Source organism: Canis lupus, chromosome 3 (genome assembly GCF_003254725.2).
Source record: "Canis lupus dingo isolate Sandy chromosome 3, ASM325472v2, whole genome shotgun sequence".
In the NCBI taxonomy this organism is placed as follows: Eukaryota; Metazoa; Chordata; class Mammalia; order Carnivora; family Canidae; genus Canis; species Canis lupus.
Window position 1 is genome coordinate 22,781,183 of NC_064245.1, and position 17,363 is coordinate 22,798,545.

The 17,363-nt window shown below is 32.6% G+C and overlaps 1 long non-coding RNA gene across 4 annotated transcripts in view; it reads right to left on the bottom strand.

Annotated features, from left to right (window-relative positions):
- Positions 1-17,363, bottom strand: part of LOC112653926 (uncharacterized) — a 165,125-nt gene that overhangs the window by 65,562 nt on the left and 82,200 nt on the right. For all 4 annotated transcript variants that reach the window (XR_007409735.1, XR_007409736.1, XR_003132634.1 and 1 more), the window contains exon 3: positions 6,081-6,182. This is a non-coding gene — a long non-coding RNA (uncharacterized LOC112653926). The remainder of the gene's footprint in view (positions 1-6,080; positions 6,183-17,363) is intronic.

The window sequence follows — 17,363 nt, forward strand, 5'->3', positions numbered from 1 at the left end:
AGAAAAGATTGCCAGCAGGTAGTAAAAGGTAGAAAAGCAAGGGATTTTAAAAGTTTGTTTTGAAAATATTTTTTTAATCTTTTATTTTTCCCCTATAGCACTTAGTACAGATCTCCTGTACTAGAGAACATTAATTGATAAAATTTGGTCTACAGTTTGAAGCAGCTATTGAGCCAGTGCTATAGCTCATTTCTATAGTCCTATTGAAATAAGTTGCAAATTTAGAGAAAGAGTAGGCGATACATTTGTTCAGAATACTGTTACATAATTTGACCTTTAATATGACTTCATTTTCAGAAATATGCCAATTTGAGGAATTAAAGTTATATATGTTATGGATTTTCCCCTTTTTTAAGCAAAAGTCATTCTAGTTTAGACCAAGGATTAATTATATTTCTCAATATATATATCTCAATCTCTCTCTCTCTATATATACACACACACACACACACATATATATATATATATACACATATTATATACATATTTGGATGGATGGCCAAGAACTTTCTATTGATATAGATATATGAGATATATATGAGATATATATTTCTATGATATAATATATGATATATTTATGTATATTTATCAATATGTGTATATATATATATTTATTTGATGATGGCCAAGAACTTTCCACATGATTAAAGAACCCTCCTAAAAGACATCTATCACTGCTTTATCCAAAAGACATGCATGTTTAGCTGGGTCCTTGGCTTAGGGTCTTACTAGACTGATTGAAGTATCTGTAGCTGGAGCTAAGTTTCTTATATGCTGCTCAGAGTCTTCTCTCAAGATCACTGATTTTTGGGAGAATATATCTTCTTTCCCAGCCTTTAATTAAAGCTTTACTCTTTTCTGATAATTAAGCCTACCCTTACCAGCATGCAAATCAGCAGATCTGAGTTCCTCTCTGTTGTATAAATAGAACACATGCTCTAATATTTCATTCAGTCTGTTTCACAACATCCTTACTCCAAAACTTTACTTACACTTGCCTAGAAGATGGAGTCAAGAAACAAAAATGTCCAGATCTTTATTTTCTTTGTTTTTCCTCTTAAATTGTACATTCTGTGATTCTTTCATTACTCCATAGACTCTTTGATTACTGTTTTTTTTTTTTACCTATTCAACACTCTTCCTATTTTATTTTATTATAATAGTAAGCAAATCAGAAAACGTGTTATTTGCCACGGTTAATCTGCAAAGCAATGGTAGTTTAAATGAGATAAAAATTTATTTATTTTTTCCTCCTACAGAGAAGCAAAGTCTAGAGATTGGTTATTCCACACTGAGATGTGGCTCTCTACACCTTAAGGACCCAGACTTCTTTTACTTTTTTCCTTTGTTATTCCTAGACCTCACTTGGTTATCTGCAAGTCATAAAAATAAACATAGATTCCAAGAGAGTTCCTATACAACTGCATAGCAAGTCCTCCACACTCCTTTGAGAATGAACACTGCATGAATGAATGAACAGAAAGATAAAAAAAGTAATAGTTTTCTTGAAGTATTTAACTAAAATTAGCATTAGATGTCATTGGAACTGGCAGGTATCTGATTTGAAAAATAAATTAGCCTTAATATATTAATAAATATATTTAAAGTATGAAACTATTGATTTGCAGACTAAAAAAGAAAATACTAGTCTTTTTTGTTCAATTTGTAGTTCTCATTCTAAGATAATGATTATTCTCTGAATTTGCATTCTCTTTCAAGACTCTGATGAATATATCAGTATCAGATAAAGATATTCTCATTAAAAGTAGATGAGAGGATATAAATTATTCATGCCATATTTTAGCTATTGTCTTTTGTGGCCCTAATTTATACTTAAACACCATTATTTATGATACCAATGATATATATGTAAGTAAAATAGTTAAAGCTAGTGTACATTGATTTCTAAATTGTTCTTGTATTTTTTAGTTTGGATTTTACATTAGTATCTTTTTTTTTAAAAGATTTATTTATTTATTTATTTATTCATGATAGATCTAGAGAAAGAAAGAGAGAGGCAGAGACACAGAAGGAGGGAGAAGGAGGCTCCATGCCGGGAGCCCGACGTGGGATCAATCCTGGGACTCCAGGAACGCGCCCTGGGCCAAAGGCCGACGCCAAACCGCTGAGCCACCCAGGGATCCCCTACATTAGCATCTTATGTTTTATAAACCAAAGACTAATCATCTTGATTATTGAATGGTTTTAGTTTAATATAATCATTTTAAGAAAATTAAGAAAAAATACTGTCAGCTCAGATATCTTTTATATCAATTTAAATTATGTATATCTGTACAGTTCATAATGATCTTTTGATTTTTTCAAGATAATATATTAAACCTCCTACAGTTTCCTTTTGTTTTTCTTTTTTTTTTAAACTCCTACAGTTTCATCTGGAATTGCATAATATTAACAAAATGAAAAAAAAATCAGGCCTGAATATTTTGCATTTCAAGCTATAATACATTTTGGAAAATATCTGTACAAAAGGTTTTAAAAATCCTAAATTTTTTCTAGAAATCATGTAACTTCTGTAAGGTACCAATAAACATGGCAGTAGAGATTTGTTTGTTACTCCCATGTAACACTGTTCATTCAGTGTTTTGCTGCACCATGTATACCTTGATAATCTATGCCTGGAATGTTTATATTTATACCTCTTCCTTTCTCATCTGAGAATCAAAAATAAAACAATTGGGGAAAAACAACAAGAGAGAAAAAGACAAGAGACATACTGTTTGATGAAATAATTATTTTTTCCATGAAAAGGTAGGAGTATACATAATATGCCTATTTTCTAGATCCTTTATATAAAAACTTTCCTAGCCTTATAAAGAATTTGCATGATTTGAAACATTTCTTTATTCCAACTGAAGAACTCAACTCATTAAAAATGAGACTTTCCTTTACTTTACTAATAAATGTATTTTCTTTTATTACTCCTCCCCAGTATACCTATAAGGGTACACAAGAACTCAGCAATTACAAGTATAATGCATCACTAGTCTATGGGTACAATTTGAGAGAAATTTTGATAAGTTGAAATGTGAAAAAAGATACTAAAACTAAATTCATTGTGTATGTTAAATTTTTAAAAAGATAGATTCTTCTAAATTTTCAAAATTATCTGATACGAAAAGATAGAGATAACTTTTGTTTTAGAACATACTCAGGCATGTTTCATAAAATAAAACATTGTCTCAAATTTACAGAAAACTAAAATAAATTGTAAGAAACTAAGTCTCAAGAAGATATCAATTTCTAAATAGAAAATTTTTGGATACAGGCAAGCATGTTAAAGTGCTAAAAAGTAATTGAAATTACCATAGCTACATACTAAGAATGACATGAGAAACTTGTGTTTATGTCAAATAAAGCCCTCATGGGGCTTATTTTCTGCAATCTGCTTCGTATTCTTTGGCTGCCAAAATTTTATTTCAACAGCCAATTGGTTCTAATTGAAAGATGTCCTTAGCATTCCATTCTAGTCTATGGGTTAATTTAGTTTGTGATAAATCTATACAGAGCTGTTCTATTCATGATCCTTTATATTCAGAACTTTGATTTCTGATTTGATTTAGAATCTGAAATGGGAAAGGCTTCCACACAAATTCAGCTGTAGGAACAGCTCAGTCAAGTACTAGCACTTGCGCTTGTCATCAAAATGCCAGTTATTTGAACCAATACACAGCAAGCAGAGACAGGAAAAATATTCATATGAGAAGCAAGTCTGATGAATGTCAATTTACAAAATACGTCAATAAAATATCTGTAATAGACCTTTATACAAAATCCTCAATAGATTAATATATTCTATAGTTCACACAAACATGAATTTTTAAGCATTCAGAGATCCCTTTGACAACAAAACTAATCAAGCCTTTTGAAGGTTTATATTCTCTTCTTTGATTTTAAAACTCTTTCTTGCCATTTTCATTTTCATCATGTACTCTTTTATAAGATTACCTTTCTGAATGTTTCTTAGAATATTCACTTCCTCTTTTTCATTTCCATCTCTTGCCATTTACCACATTTCTGCACACCTTTCTTCCTGTATTTGCTTATATGCACCACAGTGCAAAGCACACAAAAGTTTAACAAATAATTATAAAGAAAATGAATGTCCTTTTAGCACTATAAAATTTTGGTCAGAAGCTATTTTTTGTTGTTGTTGCAAGACACCTCTAATACCTTTAAAAACTTTTATTTTCCAGCCAAACATATTCTCATCTCTCTGTCTCATAGAGATTTCATAATCAATGAAAATTTCAGATTGGTTTAGTAATAAAGAATATTTTTGTAGTTCCATCCCCACTGAAGAATTCATTGGAACTCTGTCTGAAGCCCCACTATCCCTCATCCCCAGATATTTCAGGGATTTACCAGGAACTGTCTAACCGGTATTGTGAGCAGTTTCTCTTAATTACCATTGACTCAGCAGTTTCCTTTTCTGCCTAGCTGTGGGTGTTTGGTAGTCACAGGAGGTACCTCACACTAGTGACTGACCAAACAAAGGCAACATCATCTCCCTTTGCCTTCCAAGCCATTGGTATTGTCTGTCACTTTTGGTATCAATTTATGCCAGATTTCAGCTAAAACCCCTTAAATCAAAAGGCACTCACTGAAACTGCCATTAGTACCAAAGTGTACTAGCTGAAACTGCAGGCATCGGTGTGCCAAATTATCATAGTTTGTGGCCGCTGCTTTTAGGACCAATGTGGACATTAACACCACTAGCTGTCTCTAGCTTTTATTGATTCAAAGTAAATTGTAGTGTGCTCTACCAGGCAACACTTCATCCTGTTTGATGAAGAAAGAGCAATCCTTAAATTTCACCTATGTTTTATAGTCTTGTAGCAATTAGGATTCATATTTGGAATTACTGAGGGAGGACTAACTGGATGATTAAGCAGAAAAGGAACTTAAAAGGATATGGAGGCAACTCAGAGATTTTTTTGAGAGGCTTGGAGAAGAAGGCTCAAGATACGATTCCAAAAAAAATTCCAAAGCAGCATTAAAACTTGATCTTTGAAAAAATACTGCATCTGGTGCTTAATAGAACTAGATGCTAGAGGTTTCCATTGCTTCCACTTATATAAAAGCAGCCAAACTTTGCAGCTACTAGGGCTACAGAGAGAGAACAAGAGATAGATATTTCCATCTCCATCCCATGTCAGCATGTTAGTCTGATGTTATGTGTCTGATTAACTGAACTGAGGTCATGTGCCTCTGCCTTAGGTGCAAAGGAAGCTGAATTCACAGCGTTTCTTTTAGCTTCTAGGTGTGAAAGTGTTTATTGTTCCCACCAAGACTCACCGACATGGACTTTCCCAAACCTAAACAGCATTCCATAGCTGTATGGTCAAAGAAATAAAAAATAATATATACAAATATACATGAAACATCTTCTCTTTTCATCTCCCTGTGTTTCAGTGCTTCATAAGACCATATGTGAAAAGAGGTATTTCTACCAAGACTTGAGCAAGGCGACTGTTCATAGGAGGAGAGGATAATCTGAGTTATAGGTTCAATATTCTGCTCAAAATTACTCATTCCAGAATGGTAAGTCATTCTTTTTAGACCCAGCCCAGTGCCCCATACTTTAATTATAGTGAGTTCTTTCTCCATGTACTATAGATTTTTTAATCCAGTTTTCTGGTATATTCCTGGCTCACTAGGACTATATATATATATATATATATATATATATATATATATATATAGCTAATAGGACGAGTGAACCTGAGTTCATGTGTGCTCTGATATGATATCATAGTTTGATGATTAATTATTCTTCATCCTTGAAATGTGCATTACTTTGGTTGCATGGTAATTTATTGATTTATAATTTTGTGGAGCTTTTTTCGTTATTTATATTCCGTCACTCCTTCCAGGAAGGAGAAGAACACATGTATGTGGTGTGTGTGTGTGTGTGTGTGTGTGTGTGTAGAAAACTGTCACAGACAATTTTAATTTTACCTTATCTTAAGCAGGTACTGAAATGCAAGAAATCTCAACTGTTCTCACTCCCAACCCCTCCCCCCATGAAGTATCTTTGAAGATATAGAGATAATACTCACAAATTTAGTTATTAACAACCAACTCATCAGTTATATTCTATGAAATTTAGGAGTTGCTGTGATGAAACAACTTGACATTCCAGAGTACTTATCTTCTTAATACTGAAAATGAGAAAGCATGAGATGGGAATCTGCAACTTAGGATAAATAAAAGTATAGTCACTACATTTAATCTTACTGAGCACCTTTACCCCAACCAGACTCTTCAGTTAACAAGGATCTTCACTTAGCTCACTTAGTTGCAAACATCCCTTGTCTATCTTAGTCTTACGCTACAAAGAACAATTTTTTAAACACGATTTTAAAAGAGTTCATGATACCATGTCCTCTTTTTCTTTGACATTTCTTGCATATCCCAAATTTTAATCAAAGTGCATTTTTTTTCTCTCAAAATGGGACCTATTTCAACAACTGCTAAGCTTTTGCTTATCATCACAGGTTAGGGGTAAGAATAGCAAGATCAAGTGTATAGTAAAATAAAAATAGGGAAGACTTAAATCTAAAATAGTCCCTCTTACATGTGAGAAGATGCTTATTGAAGGAGTTTGAATCCCAAAGTAAAATTATAGAAAACACAAGCATGAAGAAATTTTTCAGAGTGTCACTTAAGAATGCAGGTCAGCAGAACTTCTCTACATTCTTCTAAGAACTAGCTTACTGCTCCTGAGGAGTGCATTTATACTTACTGATCCATCCATTAGGAAGTCCCAGTACAATGAAGTGTGTCCTATGAGAGGTTGGAAATCTTATGCCTTAAGGCATAAGAGGGATCCCTGGATGGCTCAGAGGTTTAGCACCTGCCTTCAGCCCAGGGCGTGATCCTGGGGTCCAGGTATCAAGTCCCACATCAGGTTTCCTGCATGGAGCCTGCTTCTCCCTCTGCCTGTGTCTCTGCCTCTATGTGTGTGTCTCTCATGAATAAATAAATAAAATCTTAAAAAAATAATTCCAGCTTCTGTATGTACATCTCCTTCAAGGAACATCCAGATGAATAGTCAACTTTTTTCTTCAGATGCCTAGATTATCCGGGATATCTACAGGTCTGAATTTCATGGAGTACTTAAAGCAAGTATATGAATGGAAGTTCATAAGCCATAAGCCTAAATATTTAAAAGTCATAAACCAAACTAATAAAATGTCAATATATTTTATCTCCTACTTTGAAAAAAATGTAATTCCATAAAGATCTATAAATCCAAATTATAATTTGAAACTCTTGGACTGTGGGCACTTCCACAGCAGACATTAGGGACAGCCTATATTTCTGATTTTTCCCACTCCTGACTCTATCCTGCTCTCACTATAGATGTGTCTGTCCACTCAGGCAAGTCCCTGTTTCATCAGGGAATGCTGGATTCCCAGATACCTGGAGCATGAAAGTGGAGACTTCCAAATTTGAAGCCCAGAACAGGGACTTCTCTTCCTGAGTATAAGGACCACATTATTGAACATGAGAGTACTCTCAGCTAGACATGATGAAGATACAACTTAAGTGAAGGAAGATCACTATTTGGTGATCTGAAGATCATGAGAACATAATATCTATGAAGCTAGAACAGAAAGAAAAAGAGGTAAAGTGAGATTAAAACATATCATTCTGTGATAACATGACTGCTAAATGAGAGATTGTAACAGAAGCACCAAACAGCATATTGATATTACAGAAAAAAAGCATTAGAGAAATTATACTAGAAATTTGAAGAAAGAAAAAAAAGAAGAAAGAAAATATGAGACAAATGGGACACTAAGAAATATTTAAGAATATTAAATATATATAAATATGAAGAAATATGTAAAGTTATCCAAATAATCAGTATTTTACCTTTTCTGAAGCATTGGATAATGGCACTGAGATCATCATTTCTTTCAACAAGGTTTTATTTTAATTATATGTAATTATATCTACTTCACAAATCTTCATTTATGATATAAGCCAGTAATGTTAGAGATACAATTGCAGCACATACTTTAGAAAAAGGTCAGGATGATGCCTTCAGCAATATTTTTACATTCTATATCTAAAGTATATCAGCATTGTCTTTTTGAGACAACCTAGACACTGAACTTAGATTTAAAAAAAAAAAAGTTTGATAGTCATATAAGAATAGAAATACCCAGCATATAGAAAAAACCTCTTAGAAACTATTCATTTCCTCTTAGAATATCCCACCCGTCAATTCTTTTCTTTTTTTTTTTTCTTTTTTTTTTCTTTTACTTAATGGAGACAACTATCTACGGCCATTTTAATATGTACTCAGAGTATAAAAATATTTCAAATTTGCTAAACCAAACATAATTTAGTTGGCAACATTAAAGCAGAAATTTTTGTTTTCTCAAAAGCATATTTTTTGCTTTTCTATGCCGTTTGTATTTATGCCATTGTTTTTACTTCATAGGCACTTCTTTTTGAGAATTAAAAATGTTAGGGATCCCTGGGTGGCGCAGCGGTTTGGCGCCTGCCTTTGACCCAGGGCGCGATCCTGGAGACCCAGGATGGAATCCCACGTCAGGCTCCCGGTGCATGGAGCCTGCTTCTCTCTCTGCCTATGTCTCTGCCTCTCTCTCTCTCACTGTGTGCCTATCATAAATAAATAAAATTTAAAAAAAAAAAAGAGAATTAAAAATGTTGTAGGTATATCAACAAACCAATAAGCAAAATTCCCTAGTTGAGTCACAAAGAGCAAATAATTGTATGTTATCATCATGAATAGAAAACAACACCGAGAAAGAATTACAAATGTCTAAAAGCAGGAAAGATATTTTTTTATATTCGAGCACTTGATAGTGAAGTCCTAGAAATAGAAAATAGAAATAAAATACATATCTAGATGTAGATTTAATAATATATAGATTATATATAGAAGGATAAACTATAATAAAGGAGGTCAATAATTGAAATGATAAGGTACAATTTTTATTTTATGTAAAATAAATATTAAATTATTCTTTTTAATGTCAACTTTCTTTGAATCTAGGAATTTTCAAAGTCACCTAGTTTATTATATTTTTCCAACTTATTAGAGTAGCAAATATTCATATAACCACCATCCTTTAATCTCTGATGCTATTTTCACATTTTCAAAATATAAGTTTCAATAAAGTGAAAGTAATTTTGTGTTTTAAAAAAACTGAAAAAATTGATATCTCAGAGAAAAGTGAATACCTAATGTGAAAGAAACCAAAAACAGTATCAATGATGTTGCATTAGTATTTGTATACAGAGTATGTGTTTTTGAGTGACATTCTTGGACAGGAGAGAACTTTTATGATCAACAACAAATAAGAGGAACGGCTGGGTGGCTCGCAATTTAGTGCCTGCCTTCGGCCCAGGGCATCATCCTGGAGTCCCAGGATGGAGTCCTATGTTGTGCTCCATGCATGGAGCCTGCTTCTCCCTCTGCCTGTGTCTCTGCCTCTCTCTCTCCTGTGTCTCTCATAAATAAATAAATAAATAAATAAATAATCTTAAAAAATAAGAAAAAAATAAAATGTTAAATTTCTTTTATTTTTTTATTTATTTTTATTTTTTTTTATTTTTTTTAAATTTTTTTTAATTTTTTTTTTAATTTCTTTTAAAATATAAGTTATGTAAATACAATTCTCTTACTTGCTGGGAGAAGAAAATTATTTTGGCAGATCCTAAAACTAGTCTTTCTGAATATATAATCCCTTCTTTTTCTAACTCTACATGCATTGTACTGTCACTTTACAGTCATTTTCCTAGACAAGATATTAGTTTAACATTACTCTGCCACAGCTGCATATTCTGGAAGCTTCGTAGAGCCATTAAAACAGTATCCCAGGGTTCCTGAGTTATATATTTGACAGTATATGAGCTAGATGGTAGTCAAAATCTATATAAATATATAAAGTTATATATATTTTATATATAAAATATATAAAAAGTTGTTCACTGTTTAATTATAAGAACCCATTCTCAGTAGGACATTGTGTTTCTTTATATGTGTGTGTGTGTGTGTGTGTGTGTGTGTGCTGGATGGGTGTCACCATTATTCAGCATGTTTAAAGAACATAATAGATCTTTATTACAAATTTGCATTTAATTTTTTACACATCCATTACATTTGAAAAAGTACCAATGTTGCAAAAGCAATAAATATTTTATTTCCTGAATTTTAGAGTCTTCAGATATTTAATAAAGATCATATTTTGAACTTTTCTTTTCAGTATCTTACTCATTTTCCACCATAAAATGCAAATAACATCAACCTGTATCCTGTCAATAGCCATGAGTATTAATCAGCTTTAATCAACTGAATTATAAGCAATAAGGAATGACAACTAATAATTCCTACTATTACAAAATTCCACACATTTCCAGCGCCAGCTAGGGATATCAAGATATCCAAAAGGAACCTTGTCCCACTCTCACAGTGAAAAATTACTTTTTAAAAATCCTTTTGATTGCTGAAGTTGCAGCGCAATCTACTGACCAAAAATGTAGAGTAATGGTACTGGAAGACAGAAAGATGTGAGAAGTGCTTCTTTTTGGATAGACTCAACTAGCTAGCAGTAAGAAAAGTTCAACTAGAAAAATTGACAAATGGTCCAAGACCAAGTATGAGTTAGGAGGATATTATCAAATATTGAGGAGTCTCATAAGCTGTGGGAGTCCATATCATCTTGGAGAGAACTCACAGGGAAGATTTAAAAGAACCTTAAGAAATAAGTATTGTGATGCAGATCTAAGCAAGAGGAATAGAAATCTTCTAGAAGGCACAAGTTCTACTCAATCTTATCTTTACTTTCAAACAAGAGCCTTAAACTTTGGACAAAAGGACAAGATCCCTGTTCTCCTTAAAGCATTTGTAAAAATTTATTGTGTTTGAGTAAAGGGAAAGGGAGAGAAAAAATAAATAAAACTTACTCCTGGGGAATTATAAGATAGTATGTCTGGCCCCAAATTATAGTTGGGGAAGGGGGAGGAAAAAACCAAAAGGCCAGACTCCTAAGACCCAGAGACATGTATATACCTAAGATTGAGGATTAATCAAAGCAATAGAAAGGATCCTCCACTCCACCACTGATTGCCAAGATAACATGTTTTGAATAACAAGTAACAGTGGAAAACTGCTGGGAGAGGGAGAGGGGAAGAACAAGAACCATCAAAGAGACTATTTTTGAGGCACTATACAAAAATCAGAAGCAAACACTCTTTGCTCTGAGAAACCAAATCTCACCCTAAAACAAAAGATATCTGTAAACAATGGCAACAACAAATTTAAACTCAGACCAATCCCTAAGTAGATTGACTTAAACATTTCCTTCAGCAGTTTAGCGGGACCTTTGGCCCAGGGTGTGATCCTGGAGAGGCAGGATCGAGTCCCACATTGGGCTCCCTGCATGGAGCCTCTTTCTCCCTCTGCCTGTGTCTCTGTCCCACCCCCCCGCCTGCCGCCGGTCTCTCAGAAATAAATAAATAAAATATTTTTAAAAATTGTTTTTAAAAAAGTGAATCACTCAATCAGAATGTGGTTCAATCCTTAACCCAAGAGCAGACCTTTGAATAAGACATTCAATAAAACCTCAAAGAAAGCAAAGCTAAGTTCCCTTCATAAAGACTATCAAAATAGTCTAGCTTTACCCTCTTAAATATGTTATAGAAAATGACTTAGGTATACAACTTTCCTTCAAATTATAGCTTAGATATGGAGACAAATAAGTGCAAAGAAAGTCAGGCATCGTATAAGAGTAAATGGATGGTTTGCATTTTACTGTCCATATGGAACTGTCCATATTAAACATGAGTGAAGCATAAAGAAAACAAGGTAGAGCAAATATATCATCACAAAAAAAGAGAAAAAAAAAAGGAAAGAAAGGAAAGAAAAGAAGAAAAAAAAGACCCAAAAAGACAAACTACATGATCAAATAAATTGATAGCTAATAAAAAACAGACACAGTTGCAGCCATCTCAAGTAGCTAATTGCATTCCAGAAGATGAAAACATATCAGTCCCATGTTCAGTCATCCCAAGTTGTCTACTATAGGGAGAAGTGTCCTCAAAGGGAGTTCAACATGTTTTAGATTGCTCTTCCTGGTATATTACAATTAAATTGTATTATTATGAAGTCATAGTTCATTTAGCTCATTATAATGAATAATAACATTGTGCCTGTACAAGTTAATGCAATAACAGAAAGAGTAGTTGTTTTAAACTGTCTAGATTATATTTATTTAAAAATCTGCAAGGCAACATCTAGACACTTTTTTTGGTAATTTTTTTTTGATCAATGATTATCTCTGAGATAATCAGTGAAACAATCATTATATCAATTTGTTTTAAACAATAAAGTCAATGATTAAATTATTCTAGCAAAAGGCAAACAAATGCCCTAATCCTTTTTGCCAAATACAGCTTTAACATAGATTGCTGAAACTAAACATTATTTTAGCAAAAATTACACGGTACAAAAGAAAATGCTTATATTTTATACAACAGATTTTTCACTGATAATTAGGATTTGTTTGGGATGGCTTCACAAAATAACTGTTATTAACCATTTAATAAATTATTAAACTCCTGAAGCTACCTTCCTTTGCTCATTAATTCCATCAACAGATTGCTTTATGGGTCTATATAATGTGAAACATATTATTCTAATTAAAGGATATTTTGTGTTTTAGGATCTTGACAGAAATTACCAGTTACATTAATCTGTTTACGCATCAATAGAAAAATTTATATCTTATGTTTACAAAGTATATAAAATCATATCCCATTTTATTTAATGGATCTATAAACTGGGTGAATATTACCCAAAACAAGACCATCAAATTTGCACCACACATTAGACATTCTAAAATAACCCACAAAATAATAAAAATATATAATATATATTGACAGAAATAATGTAACAATATGAATTTTCACATAAACCATAACTCAGTGGAATTCAATAAATTTCTACTAGTATTCTCTAAGGAATTTGACAAATAGATTTAAAATTAACTTTGAAAATAGATACATAAATTCATAATGAAATTTTAAAATAACAGCAATGACTATGTTTGATAGAGAAAAATTTAATTTACCAAATATTTAGGTATAGTTCAAAACCATGGCCATAAAAAAACTTAGAAAATAAACCAAAGTTTCATATAGGAATATGATAAAAAATTAATGTGATACCACATAAAAGATTGATCCTGTGACATTAATGGAAAAGCTGGCATATATATTATGTATCTAATATATATACATATATAAAATTACAGTTGGATACCTATTCAATGCAGTGTACAAAGGTGAAGTCCATGTGGTTAAAGATCTAAAAATTTATAATAGCGTTGAAATTAATAGAAGAAAAAATAGAATATCTTTTCAATAATGATATTTAAAGGGGGATCTTTTATATTTAAAAACACAAAGATCTAGTTCTATTACTAGAACTTGTACAAATTAAACAAAATAACTACAGAAAATTCTTTATAGAAAAATAGAGGACTCAGATGAATGAATTTCTATAAGAAGATATACTTAAACCTCTAGTGATAAAAGGTATTAATTAAAACCTTGAGATACCATTTTATATCTATCATATTTGCACATTTTGCATTTTGCATTTCTGTAATGCAATCATTTTTTTTCCTGTGGCATTGTGAGAGAATTCTCTACACTTCCTAGGAACTGATTCCTAGGAAGTGTAGAGAAGGAAAGTACATAAATTAACACTTCTGTATACTATCACATACCATGTTTCTGAAATATTTCCATTCCTCTCTCACATTTAGTTGTGGATAGAGGAATATATATATATATATATATATATATATATATATATATATTTAATTTATATATTTATTTATTGTGGATAGAGGAATATATATATATATATATATATATATATATATATATTTAATTTGTAGATGAGGCCTTTAGGAGGTGGTTAATAAACTGTCAAAGGAGCCACAGTGTTCTTGACAGATGAATGGATAAAGAAGATGTGGTCTATATACACAATGGAATATTACTCAGCCATCAGAAAGGACAAATACCCACCATTTGCTTTGACAAGGATTGAACTGGAGATTATTATGCTAAGTGAAGTAAGTCAATTGGAGAAGGACAATCATATGGTTTCACTCATGCATGGAATGTAAGAAATAGTGAAAGGTATTATAAGGGAAAGGAGGGGAACTGACTGGGAAAAATTAGAGAGGGAGACAAACCATGAGAGACTCCTAACTCTGGGAAACAAAGGGTTGCTGAAGCGGATGTGGGTGGGGAGATGGGGTAACTGGGTGATGGGCGCTAAGGAGGGCACTTGATGGGTGAGCATTGGGTGTTATACTAAATGTTGACAAATCAAAATTAAATAGAAACAAATGTAAAAAAAAAAAAGAGGTGGTTAAATTAAAATGAAAACCTCAAGGTGGATCTTAATCCAGTTTTAGTGGTGTCCTGGTAAAAGGATATTTGGATATACAGGAAAGAGACACCAAGAATGTCCAAGCAAAAAAAAAAAAAAAAAAAAAAAAAGAATGTCCAAGCAAAGAAAAAACATGTGAGGGCATAGTGAGAAGGCAGCTACCTGTATGCCAAAGAGAGAGGCCTCAGAAGAAACCAAACCTGCTGACACTTTGACATTGGACTTTTAGCCTCCAGAACTCTAAGAAAATAAATTTCTATGGTTTAAAACATCCAGTCTGTGGTTATTTTGTTTTTATAGTCCTATAAAACTAACATACTTGCCCGAAATCAGTTTATCAAAGAGCATTTCATAAAAAGAAAATTCACCAAGCAACTCATTAAAAAACAACCACATCACTGAAACATTTTGCCAAAAATCTCTATTTCCAATTATTATTTCTCAAATGGATAAATTTGGCAACAGTTCCTTAAGACAGTTTCAGAAACCAAGGCTTCAAATTATTAAGTATTTTAACTAAAGTCATAGAACTAATTAATAAGATTTCCAAATTTGAGACTAAGCTTTTAAATTCTGAATCCCAAGCACTTTACAACCATTATAACACCTTCATGGTGAATGCCATAAAATGGTACCAAGCTTTCTAAAACTTCAGAGAGAGCAGTGCCTTTTCTGGGGTTATTATGGTAGATTTACTGAAAAACAAGCTATATCTTGAAATATGCAGACGAATGTGACTTACACAAAAAAGGCAGTAACTTTACATTTTGTTAAGATAAAAATAGAGGAAAAGCATCATGAACTTTGGGAAATTGCAGTCCAACCATTTTATGTGAAATGTATCCCAGAAAGGAGCTTCTGGGATAATTACCGAGGAGAGATTAGAACCTGATTGTGATAGGTGTTTCTTACATGTCTAAAATTTGCAACAAATTTATTAGGCAGTGGGAAGTCAATGAAGTTGGTGTTACTTAGGATTATTTTAGTTATAAAACAATGTACAAATTCTGCTTGGGTTGGGTGAAGGAAGAAGAGAAACTGGGCACAAGATCCAGTAAGAAGATCAAAACTGGGTACATTATGATGCTATTCACCAAAATATAGAAGTGAGAATAAGCTGATCTTTTAGGGAAAGGTAAAGTGACTCCTATGTCACATACACCTTTTACATCAAATTGTTAACCTCGGGGATAAGATTATCTGTTTGTAACACTTGGAAAACTGAGTCCACTAAATGAGAAATCAAACTATATTATTCTGGTTGTGTCAAATAGTCCATTTTCCAAGAGCCTATTTATTTATTTGTTTGTTTGTTTGTTTGTTTGTTTATTTATTTATTTATCTTATTCCAAAAAAAAAAAATGTGAGAAAGATGTTGAGAGTAACACAAAGAGATGAAGGCAGAGAAAGACACATTTAAGCGGGAGGGATTACTATTTCTCATAATTGATTTTGGTTTTTACTACACTGTCATACTTAAACCACTCATATAAGTTTTGAAGATTATTTAAACCTGTTATCAGTGAAAGCACTAAGTTTTTTGTTCTGTTTGTTTATTTTTTACCTAATAGCAAGTTTAACATCAGGTGTAAGTATATAGTTTAACCAAGTAAGAAGTTCATGTCAGCAACATAGAAACTTTCCCAGATCACTAACAAACATTTATTTCTAGTTTCAACCTAAGAATATTAAGCACCAGTAACCAAAATATATATTCCCATAAGGAAAAAGTCGGTAAGGCAGTATTTATGGAATTTATAATGATACGAAAGCATCTTAGGAATAACTTAACACTTGCATTTTGATATGTAAAACAATATAAATCATACTGTCACAAATCAAATAATTTTATTACTTTCTTTTTTGCATAATATCTTTTTCTGATATCTGTTAGAATAGCATTGCTTTGCAGATTTTTTTTCCTGATCTCTTAGTCTAAAATAATATTCCTCCTTCCTAACTATCCCTTACTCTCATTTTTCTTCTCAATACCATCTTTATGTGGCGTTATATATATTTCCCCCCCCCCCCCCCCCGTTGTTGTTTGAGGTCAGTTCCCCCTGCTAGAAGAAGGTAAGCTCCTTGTGAAGTGGAATTTTCTCAGGAAACTAGAGATAGAGTTTAGGAGGTATTTTCCCCCATGTTTTCTCTGATCTTTCTCATGATCTGTGTAGCACCATTTAGCACCTAGAAGGGCCTCGCCACTTAATTTCTGAATGAATGAATGAATGAATGAATGAATGAATGAAGCAGCTTTTGCCAAACAGTTCTGGATACTAGAGTGCCAAACACTTGTTAACATATCAAACAGGGGGTGGCCCGGGTGGCTCAATAGTTTAGTGCTGCCTTGGGCCTGGGGTATGATCCTGGAGTCCCGGGACCGAGTCCCACATCAGGCTCCCTGCGTGGAGGCCTGCTTCTCCTTCTGCCTTTGTCTCTGCTTATCTCTCTCTTTCTCTGTCTCTCATGAATAAATAAATAAAATCTTTAAAATATATATATCAAACAGTTTTGAATGAGGTCCTTTTACCTTTACCTTCCAATTTATGAATTTATGTGATTCCTGCCACATTTTGTTAGTCATCCATTCTTATGATTCCCGTTTTAATCTTCTTCTTTAAGTTGTGTATTCTTTCTATCACTAATATCCACTAACTTTTTTTTCTTATTGCAACATGTCAATGTCTCTTCAGTCTTACCTTTGTCATGCTAGGTAAAATCCTGTTTACTCCATACCTATATTACAAAACTAACCTCCTAATAAACGTTGCACAGAAATAATTATACCATTCCTCTATCCTTCTTAATATATAATGGTTGCCAAGCTTTCTGTTCTCATACAAGAAACTAGCACTGAATTGTTTTTTCTGTGCCATTCCCCCAGCTACTCCCA